This window comes from Mus caroli, chromosome 2 (genome assembly GCF_900094665.2).
Source record: "Mus caroli chromosome 2, CAROLI_EIJ_v1.1, whole genome shotgun sequence".
NCBI classification, from domain to species: Eukaryota; Metazoa; Chordata; class Mammalia; order Rodentia; family Muridae; genus Mus; species Mus caroli.
In genome coordinates, this window is record NC_034571.1 from 55,565,570 (window position 1) to 55,577,658 (window position 12,089).

Below are 12,089 nucleotides of genomic sequence, written 5' to 3' on the forward strand. Positions count from 1 at the left end.
ACATCTAATATTACAAGAGTTTAACTTAAGTATCATCCAGCTAGGGATATGGAGTAGAAAGCTCAAACACTCGTTTTTTAGACGTGCCAGTTCTCCATGCTCGAGTATACTCTATTGTTATTTTTTTAAATTTCTGATAGCAAACTTTTATATGTGGAGCTATTAGATCAAAGGAGACATAATCCATCTCACTGCTACCAATATTCATTGGGATTGCTTTCCTAAGTAGTTCCTCCATACTGTTCCCCCAATCATTGTTAGATAAGTTTATCTTTACCATCTCCATGTACGCACACACACACTTTATTTTTTAAATGATGAAACAAAGTTCTTTTAAGAAATCTCCCACATTCAATATTTGCTCTCTACAGAGGGCACACAAGAACTAGAACATGCTTTAAATTAGAAGGACAGTTTGAACATCAATTTTTTTGAATTCTTAATACTATATGATGGCAAAGCCAATAGTTTAGAGATGACTAGATACCACGTTTCCCAAGTCCATATAACTATTGTCAGAAAAGAACTTGGTCTGACTTCTTTTGAACCCAGGCATATTGTGTTCTAGGGAAACCATAGCAGCTCCTTAAGTAACAGCATGGGGCCAGTCTAATGAGCCTTTCATGACAGGCTCAGAGAGGTGCGGGTGTGAATGGAGTAAGGGTGGAAGAGACAAGAGGCTCTAGAGATAAGAATGTCCAATTGGGATTGTTTCCTTGAAAACCAAACACTTTACCCAAAAGAATAAAACAGTTTTGATTATTCTACTCATGCCTTTACATTCTTCTATATTCTTTATGCACCTTTAAGAGGCTGGGTTTTTGTTTTGTTTTGTTTTGTTTTTAGGTACGTTATTGAATAGTGCCCAAGAGTTGGAGTGTTTTAGCTAGACTCAGATGCACATGAGTAAGTTTAGTTGGAAGTTGTTCGTGCATATCGGAAAGCAGACTACGGCCTTTTGACTTTAGCTTATTAAACACAAGGAAATTCATCGTTAAAATTCCACTCTCAGCTCTTCAGCCAAGATGGAAATGGCCCCAGCCATAAAACATGACAGACATGCCTCAAGTCCCAGGAACCTGTTGGAATTGCCAAGGGTGCAGTTCAAGTCACGATAAATCAAGATGTCACCTTTATTTCTCAAAGCGAGAGCTTGGTTAAAAGTGCATGTGTGTCATCCTTAAGGGGGAGGAGGCAGAGACAGACTTTACCAGGAGCTGAAGCAGGGGACTGAGGAAAGAATAAACACCGGGGGGATGCTGGATGCACTTTGAAAATCCTCTTGGGAGAATTTGCTGGCATGAAAAGGGGTAAACCCAGTTTGGAACCCACAGTCCTGAAAAAAGGCAAGATCTGCTCACACCCCCCTCACAGTGTGGTACAGAGGACACTGCACTTGTGTTCACCCAGAGACTTTTAGTGCTTTGATGGTCTTCTGTGAGCTGAACAGGGGGTTGAAAAGCAGGATTTATTCAACGCCTGCCCTGATGGATAGTCAAAAAAGCAAACAAACAGCTAAGTGGTAACAATGAGCAGGTATTTAATATACAAAGATATGGTTCAGGAAGTGTTGTGCTGATATCATCAGTTTCTTCTTGCTAATTGCAGAGAAGGCTAGTTTCCTTCTTCAAGGGTTCTGTCATCTGGAGGCTTGTACAGGGATATGAAACTACTTTTTGGTACCAACGATGGTGGTTTAGACTTGTCTGCCTTTGAAGGGAATATCTAGAGGGTGCAGGATACCTTCCTGGAGGTGCCACATCTCCACAGGTCCCTCGATTTTCAACCAGATTTTAATTTTAATCAGTGGGAAATCCTGAAAAATGCAGCAACTTGGAAGCAGCTTCCACTTTCAGAACCCTATAACGAGATTCCTGCTCCAGGAATGTATTTTCATAGCCATTTGCTTGAAAATCCAGGCAATAAATAAGTATACAGTTCACAGCTCTGCCTGAGGCTGAGCTCTTGTTTTGCTGGCGGCATCAGAGAAAGGGCATGCTGAGGGATCCCAGCTCCAGGCTGGTCCCCTGTCTAGTCTGCATGGCTCTTCTCTGCCTGCAATGTTTCCTGTCAACTCCAAGCTCTGCATGCTGTGATAACATTCATTTCCAGGGTTCCTGCCCAAAGTGACACTCAGGAATGCCTTTGAGATGCAAACTGAGTTGGACAAGATTACTGTCACATCCAGCCTGCCCTGCCCTGAGCACAGAAATGGTGAGGAGCTGGCCCTCATTTTGACCCCTGTTGTTTTTGGAAGGCTTTTTTTTTTTTTTTGGTACTAGTGGGTGGTCCCTTAGGTCTCCAACTACAGTCCGAATATTTCTAAAATGTTCTGAGAGGTGGCAGTCAACCAAATGTACACACTCCTGACTCTGGCAAGGCTCTTGGCCCTCACATTCCTTATTTTGTTTTCTTTGAAGTCAAACTGAACACAGAAAATTTTCGAAGGCCTAAAACTTGGATGTCCATAGACATTTCCTTCCTCCCTCCCTCCCTCCCTCCCTCCCTCCCTCCCTCCCTCCCTTCCTTCCTTCCTTCCTTCCTTCGTACAAACCCTGTGGTTTCTAAGTTTTAATAGCACATCATGGTAGCCAAAGATTTTAAGCAGGTATTTGCAGCACATATTTATAAGTCATATGTGTAGGCCACTAAATCAATACATTGTGATAATTAAACAGAACAGTTTAAAGATGGAACATGAAATAATATTGTTCCATATTTTCCCTATCCTCGCCTCTACTGTCTTATAAAGGTTGTATACTGACTTTATATCGATATGGGCTGAATTTAATATGTGTCATTTGATGAGAGAGGCTTAGCATTTTGTGATCTAAGTCACCTGTGGGTTAAGTTCTGTTTATTTTTACACCTGGGTTCTGTGCCTCTTTTAGCTAGAAGTTGTGCTATGGAGAAAACACAGGAGAGACAGACACACCGTCTGTACTAAATCATTATTGCTGTGCTCCCAAGAAAACACAGGGGGGCACCGTCTGCACTGAGTCACCCTTTGCATTTCCCCTGGTCTCATCTACCAGCTGAACAGAGAGAGGTTCTATTCAAAAGTCCCCAATAAATTTCCATCTGCCTCAGTGTCAACTAAATGCTGTAATAATCTAAAGAAAACCTGTTGCTGCCCATGTGTCAAGCTGATGTGCCATTTTCTCCTCACTTATAAGTAATGACAGAAAGGTGATTAGAAGTCCCATGGAAGGCCTCTGACCTTAAACCCTTAGGACATTTTCCTCCCACTTCCTCCTCACCTCGCTTCTCATCCAGAGCCAACCCCCTTCTGTCTCTCAAAAACAAAAAGACACTGGGCATTCCCCGTGCACACCTTCAATCCTAGCACATGGGAGGCCAGCCTGGTCTACAAGTGAATTCCAGGACAGCCAGAGCTACACAGCAAAACCCTGTGTTGGAAACAACAACAAAAAAGAAAACAAACAGGCTTCTGAGGGAGAGAAATAAAATAAAAAGAGAAATAACTAACTATTGGAGTTGAACAAGACAAACAGAAGGAAGAGAGCCCTAGAGAAGGCACAAGAGTCAGAGACCACTTGTTTGCACACTCAGGAATCCCATAAAAACTCTAAACTGGAAAACATAATATAAATCCAGAAGACCTGGTACAGACCCATGCAGACCCTGCACTTGCTGCTTCAGTCCGTGTGTGAGTTCATGTGAGCTTTGCTCATGCTGACTTAGAGGGCCTTATTTTCTTGGTGTCTTCCACTCCCTCTGGCTCTTGCACTCTTCCCACCCTCCCTTGCCACCTCTACCCTCCCCATCTCCTCCACTGGGTTCCCTGGGCCCCTAGGGGAGGAACTTGATAGAGGAATCTCACTTAGTGTTTTTCTCTTTAGTAATGTCTAGCTGTGGGTCAGTTCCCATCAACTTTGGGAGGAAACATGTCCGATGGTGGCTGAAAACACTGATCTATGAGTATGGAAGAACACCATTAGGTGTCATCTCATTGCTATGTGTTTTTATTTTTGTTTTTGTTTTTTTAAGACCAGTAGAATTTGGTTTTGCCCCTGGTCTCTGAGCTAGTTAGTCTCAGGTTCTTGGTCACCCAAGCACTGTTGGCTATGGGTTCCATCTTATAGAGTGGGTCTTAAGTCCAATCAGACACTGGCTGGTTAGTTCACACAAGTTTTGTGCCACCACTGCCCTGTCATATCTGGCAGCTGGAACAACGCTGTCAATCAAAGGGTTTGTGCTTGACTTGGCTTTTGAATTCCTCTTTCAGTGTTTACATTTTTCTTTTGGTAGCCTGGCTGAGTACCTTTCTGCTCCAAAGACACTAGAACACAGAGGTGAAGGCTCTATGTAGACACCAGCTCAACATCTTCATGTTCAATGAGTTGTGTAGGTGTTGTCTTTAGCAATGAGAACTTGCCATCATTTTGTGGAGGGCAACTTACAGTCTTGGCAACAGCCTGGGTTCTTTGGGGAATTTCCATGAAACCAACCTCTTTGGCAAACAAGTCAATTAGATAGAATCCCACTCTGGTATTAGAAGCTTCATTTGATGACAAGAAATGGCCAGTTGGGGCTTGGTCTCCTCATTATTGGATGATTTCACTTAGGTCTCCTTCATATACATATATATTTTAGGAAATTTCTACTGTATTAGATTTCCATACTACCCCTGAAATGGCCCTTATTTTTAGCTGTTACTCCTCATATTCCTCCTTCATCCCTCTCTCCCTTCCCCCTCCCCTCTTGCTATTCCTGTTGCAGCATCTTCATCCATCCACAACTATTCCATTTCGCTTTCCTAATGAGATCTATGTGGTTCTATGGATCCACAAAGCTAATATCTACATATAAACAAATACATACCATATTTGTCTTTTTGGTTCTGGGTTACCTCACTCAGGACCATTTTATATCTAGTTCCATCCATTTACCCAAGATTTCATGATTCAGTATTTTTTAACAGTCGAGTAAAGCTTCATTATGTAAATGAACTACAGCTTTTTTTTTTTTTTTTAATTGTCTGCTGTGGGACATCGAGGCTGTTTCTAGTAATCTGGCTATCATGATTATAGCAGCAATGACCATGGCTGAGCAAGTGTCTCTGTAGGAGAATAAACATCCTTTGGGTATGAGTGGTATTGTTGGATCCAGAAGTAGATCAGTTCCCATAGTTTTGAAGAACTGCTATACTGATTTTGTTAGTGGCTGTCCAAGTTTGGATTCCCACCAGCAATGGATGAGTGAGTGCTCTTACTCCATATCCTGAAGGATGTAAGATGAAACTCAAAACAGTTTTCATTTGCATCTCCCCAATGGCTAACAATATTAAACATTTAAAAATGTGTTTCTCAGCCATTTGAATGTCCTCTTTTGAGAATTTTATGTTTAGATCTGTATCCCATTTTTAATTGGGTTATTCGACTTTTTGATGTCTAGGTGTTTTTTTTTTAAAGATTTATTTATTTATTTATTTATTTATTTATTTATTTATATGAGTACAGCATCACTGTCTTCAGACACACCAGAAGAGGGCATCAGATATCATTACAAATGTCTGTGAATCACCATGTGGGTGCTGGGAATTGAACTCAGGACCTCTGAAAGAGCAGTCAGTGCTCTTAATCGCTGAGCCATTTCTCCTGCCCCTTGCCATCTAGTTATTTTACTTCTTTATATAGCTTAGATATTAGCCCTCAGATATGTAGTTGGTAAACTATTTTTCTATTCTATAGGCTGCTTCTTTGTCTAAATGAAGGTGTTTGAAACTTCTCAGTTTCATGGGGTCCCATTTATTAATTTTTGTGCTAATGATGTTCTGTTCCAAAAGCCTTTTCCTATACCAATGAGTTCAAGGCTATTCCCTATTTTCTTTTTTATCTGGTTCAGTATATCTGTTTTTATGTTGAAGTCTTTGATCCATTTGGAGTTGAGTTTTGTGTAGGTTGATAATGAATTTATTTGGATTCTTCTACATGTAGACATCTAGTTTAACCAACACAATTTGTTGAAAATGCTGTCTATTCTCCAGTCTGTTTCTGGCTTCTTTACAAAAATAAATCAGGTGTCCACAGGTGTGTGGATTTATATCTGGGTCTTTAGTTAAATTCCATTGATTAATGTTTTGGTATTGTGCAATACCATCAAATACTAGTCTTTATTAGTATAGCTCTGGAGTACAGTTTGATTCCATTACAGATGGTTGTGAGCCACCATGCAGTTGTTGGGAATTGAACTCAGGACCTTTGGCAGAACATTTAGTGCTCTTAACCACTGAGCCATCTCTCTAGACCCTGAAGTACTATTTGAAATCAGGTAGAGTGCATCTTCTCACAGTTCTTACACTTTTTAGGATTGTTTTAGCTAACTTTGAATTTTTGTGTTCACATAAAGCAGAAAATTGTCCTTTCAAGATCTGTGAAGAATTATGTTGGAATTTTGATAACAATTTCATTGAATCTGTCTATTGCTTTTGGTAGGATGACCATGTTTACTGTATTAATCCTACTGATCCATGAGCATGGGAGATTTTTCTGATTTTTAAAAAATATCTTTCTTCAATGTCTAGAAATTTCTATCAAATAGGTCTTTTACTTGCTCCATTAGAGCTACCAAAAGACATTTGATATTATTTGAGGCTACTGTGAAAGGTGTTGTTTCCTTGATTTATTCCCAGTCCATTTGTCCTTTGTATATAAGAGGGCTACTGACTTTTGTGAGTTAACTTTGTATCCAGCTACTTTGTTGAACGTGTTGATCAGCTCTAGGAGATTTTAACTTTTAGGGTCAGTTATGTACACTATCATATCATTTGCAAATAGCAATACTTTGACATCTTCTTTTCCAATTTGTATCCCCTTGATCTTCTTCAGTTGTCTTATTGTTCTAGCTAAGACCTCAAGTACTATATTGAATGGGTGTGGAAAGAGTGGGCAACCATGTCGTGTTCCTGATTTTGGTGGAATTGGTTTGAGTTTCTCTCCATTTAAGTAGATGCTGGCTATGGACTTTCTGTAAATGAACTTTTATACATGTTTAGGTATGCCCCCTGTGTTCCTAATCTTTCCAGGATTTTTATAATGAAGGGGTGTTGAATTTATGTCAAAGGTCTTTTCTGCATCTAATGAGGTGATCATGTGTTGTTTTTCAGCTTGTTTATATTGTGGATTACATTTATTGACTCATATTTGTTGAAACATCACTACGTCTCTGGGATGAAGCTTACTTAATCATGGTGAATGATCTTTTTGATATGCTTTTGGATTCACTTTGCAAGTATTTTATTGAGTACATTTGCATCTATGTTCATAAGGAAAAATGGCTTGTAAATTTCTTTCTTTGTTGGATCTGTATGTTGTTTGAATATCAGGGTGACTGTGGCTTCATATAATAAATTGGGCAATGTTCTGTTTGTATTTTGCAGAGTAATTTGAGTAGTATTAATGTTAACTGTTCTTTGAAAGTCTGGTCGGATTCTGTGCTAAAACTATCTGGCCCTGTTTTTTGTTTTTATTCTTTTTATTTATTTATTTATTTGGTTGGAAGATTTTTGATAACTGCTTCTATTTCACTAGGTTTGTTTGAATTGCGTAGCTAATCTTGATTTAAATTTGGTAGATGGTATGTATTGAGAAAATTATCTATTTCTTTTACATTTTCCAATTTGGTAGGGCACATACTTATAAATTATGTCCTTATGATTCTCTGGATTTCCTTGGTATCTGGTGATATGTCCCCTTTTCATTTAATCTTATTAATTTGGATATTTTTCTCTTTGTATTTTAGTTAATTTGGATAAGAGTTTGCCAATTTTATTGATTTTCTCAAAGAACCAACTCTTTGTTTCATTGTGTGTATGTTCTTTTTTGCATGTTTATTTCTATTTTTTCTATTTTTATTGACTTAAGCCCTGAGTTTATTTACTCCTTTCAGGTGTGACATCTTCTTTTTGTTCTAGAGCTTTTAACTGTGATGCTAAGTTACTATTATGCTAAGGCTCCATTTTTTGTTTGTTTGTTTGTTTGTTTAAATGTAGGCTCTTAGTGCTGTGAACTTGCCTAATAGAACTGTCTTTATTGTATCCCATATGTTTAGATAGGTTGTGTATTAAAAGTTGTAAGGGAAAAAGAGCAAGTAACCTATAAAGGCAGACCTATTAGAATAACACCTAACTTCTTAATAGAATCTCCAAAGGCTAGAAGGGCCTAGACAGATGTCATGGCGTCTTTTCACAGCAACAGAAAGCCTGAAGAAAAAAAAGGGTTTTCTTTGCTGTATACATTTAGTGTTTTGATTATTATATGCTGAGGGGATGTGCTTTTCTGGTCCAATCTATTTGGTGTTCTGTGTGCTTCTTGTACCTTGATAGGCATCTCCTTCTTTAGTTTAGGAAATTTTTCTTGTAAGATTTTATTGGAAATATTTTTTGTGACTTTGACCTGGGTTTCTTCTCCTTTATCTATTGCTAATATTATTCAATTTGGTCTTTTCATAATATATCAGATTTCCTGAATGTTGTGTGCCCATATTTTTTAAGGTTTAACAAATTTTCTTTGACTCAGGCATCCATTTCTTCTGTTGTCTTCAGTGCCTGAGCTTCTTTCTCCCATCTCCTGTATTCTGTTGGTGAGGCTTGCCTCCGAGGTTCCTGTGCAAGTTCCTACATTTCTCATTCCCAGATTTCCCTCAGTTTGGGGTTTCTCTATTGATTCTATTTCCACTTTCATGTTTTGAACTGTTGTATTCATTCCCTTCCACTCTTTGTATTTTCATAGATTAAGGAATTTATTAATTTCCACTGTAAAGACCTTGATCATATTCATAAGGCTTATTTTAAGGTCTTTGTGTGTGTGTTTGGACCTGCTGTGATAAGGTTCCTGGGCTCTAGAGTAGACACATTATATTGGCTGCTACTGACAGTGTTTTCACAAGGCTGTTTGGGTATCTGAAACTGGGACGATTGCATTTCTAGGTGCTGATACCTGGTCTCCACTTTATTGGGTGGATACTTTGTTCCTTGGTTTCTGTTACACAATCTGTTTCTTAAGAAAGTGTGGTAGCTGTGTGTTGCCTGATAGGAAATTCTGCTGGATTCTGGTAGGTTTACCCACTGAAGGTCCAGGTAAAATGTGTTTCTGGGTATTGGGAGTGAACACTAAGGAATTAGGGAGTCTGGTGAGACCCCAGGATGGAGGAAAGCAGGGTGGACCATTAGGGCCTGCTTGTTCCCTAGGAATGTGGGCAGAATTTGGGTAAGAGAGGTTCACAACAGGTCTGCTATAGAGCTGGGGATGAGACCAGTGAATTAGACTTCAAGGCATGGAGGGAATGGTGAAGATCTGTAGTTAGCCTGTTTGCTTCCCTGGTCTTCTGGAGTTGGCGGCTGCTGGGATAAAGCAATGAGTGGGAGAGAGAAGTTAGAAGGGAAAGATCTGTGTGATCCACTGCAGATCGAGGCAGGATGTTGGAAGAGGCAGCAGAGCTGGGAGTGAAGCTGGAGGATTGGGTCTGGAGTCGAAGGAGAGGGTCTGGAGTCGAAAGATCAGCAGTTGGCCTCCTTGCTTCCCTGGCAGGAGGCAAGTCTTTTGAATATGGGTGTTCTTATTTAGACATGAAATATTTTCTAAAAATGGCTCAAGTATTAAAGGCTTGGCTGCTGATGCAAGCAGTAGGCAGAGAGCTTTGCCTGCCCCAGTGGATCAATCTATCAGCAAATTCAAACTTGAATAAACTATTAGAAGACGGCAGACCCTGGAAAATGCAGGCTGGGTTCAGAAAGCTCCCTGGAGATGTCTCTAGGCTTCACCTTGCCCTGGCTCCTTCTTATTTATTGCTGCTTCTCTCTGCCTCTTGCATAACATGAGATTCTTCAGTTTTATCTTGGGTCAGTAACAATAGCACTAAAAGCCGATGAGCTAAGGATGCTGAATCAGGGAGCCTGCCTTAGGGTTTTACTGTTATGAACAGACACCATGATGAAGGCAACAGGTTACAGGTTCAGAGGTTCTGTCCACTATCATCAAGGTGGGAGCATGGTAGTAGCATCCAGGCAGGCATGGTGCAGGAGGAACTAAGATTTCCAAAGACTTGTCTTACAGGCAGCTAGGACAAGGGTCTTTTTTTTTTCCTTAAAGATGTATTTATTATATACAAGTACACTGTAGCTGTCTTCAGACACNCCAGAAGAGGGCATCATGAGATATTCATTACAGATGGTTGTGAGCCACCATGTGGTTGCTGGGATTTGAACTCAGGACCTCTGGAAGAGCAATTAGTGCTCTTAACCACTGAGCATCTCTCCAGCCCTAGGACAAGGGTCTTAAAGCTCACACTACAGTGACAATCTACCTCCAAAAAGGCCACACCTATTCCAACAAGGCCACACCTCCAAATAGTGCCACTCCTTGGGCTAAGCATATTCAAACCATCACAGAGCCTAAATAAATCTTTCTTCCTCAAACTACTACTCTGAGGTATTTGGTCCCCATCTGAGTCCATTTCCTGAGTATCTTGGCCGACAGTTCCATGTTACAGTCTACCACAGTGGCTGCGGCTTGAGTCTTCAGTCAAGAAGCAAAAAGTTGAATGTGTGTTTACTACCCAGTTTCCTTTTTCTACTTACAGTCTAGGATCCCCTGCTTAGGAGATGATCCCACCTACAATTAAGATGGGTCTTCCCACATCAATGAACATAATCAAGATAATCCCTCAGACATTCTCAGAGGCTAACTTTAATCTAGATAATCTCTCGCAGGTGTGCCTGGAGACTGATCTCCCAGGGAAGTCTAGAGTCTGATGAATTGACAATTAACAGGAACCAATCACACAGTAACCAAAGAGCTATCTAATAGAGGTACCATTGTTTCAGAAACAAATGTGCACCGTGGTGAAGAAAAAACAATTTTCTATCCTTCCCTTTGAGGCGTGAGAATATAGAACAGTGGCAAAGTGCTAGCCTAGCATGCCCAAGGCTGTGGGTTCAACACCCAGTTCTATATATCTACAAGCAAGATAGCCTTCTTCTAACCGTTTTTTTCCGTTTTATTTTTCACTGCAGGTATAATGTCATCATTCCCAGGGCAGGACCTCTGTTTTTGCAGAACTAAGTGCTTGGTTGTATATTCTAAGAGGATCACAGATTCAGAAAGTCTGAAGGGTTTTACTCAGTAATATGGAGATGCGGTGCTTCCCCGGTGGGCTGCTGTTTTCTCTTCTCAGGGAACTCACATTTAGGGACAGCATAGGCAGCTTGTAAAAGGATCAAAATGAATGTCTGTGTCCCTGCAAGTGACACCAGATGTGGTAAGTGACGTCACTTGAATAAATGCAACTGCCAAGGCTGGGCCCAGTTCAGAGAAACCAACACTGACAGGAAGCAACAGGGAGCCTGCTGCCCTCCTCAAATCTGAAGGGGAAAAGGGAAGAGCCCACAAGGCACGAGGAAACCATAGCCAGTAGATGTGGCCGTGGTTACAGGAACTGTCTTAGCCATTTGGATTTCCAAAGCATGATGGCTTAAGCAATGGAGACTTACTTTCCTGAAGTTCTGAAGACCTGGTGCCCAAGACCCAGGCTCAGGCAGGTTGGTTTCTTCTGAGGATTCTTTCATTATTGTCTTTACCCCGTGCCTTTGTGCAGTCTCCCACTGTGCTCTGTCGCTGTGCCCACATTTCCCAGTATTATATGGACTCCAGCTACCTTAGAGGATGGCCACGCCTATTGATTTTATTCTCACTCACTTGCCTATCTCTGGATGTCATAACATCCTGAAATAGCGGGGGTTAAGTACTCTTTTGGATGCAGCTCTGTTCTGAGACACTAGGGACACACTTCCTCCACACCTCCTAATAATGCCACTCCCTGGGTCAAGCAGATTCAAACCACCACAAACTGCAATACTAAAAAAAATAATAATAATGTTTAATCAAGTGGTTTAACTGGCGGGCCATGTCCCCAAGTGCCACGAAGCTGGTTCTTGGTAGGTACTGGAGAACTGGGAGGTTCAGGTCTCTCTGAAGATCAGTGTGGGACTTGGCTTTATGATGTCCAAAACGGCAGCTCCCTGTTGGTATCTTAGAAACACGACGGCTCCTTTAATGGAACTTAGCCAC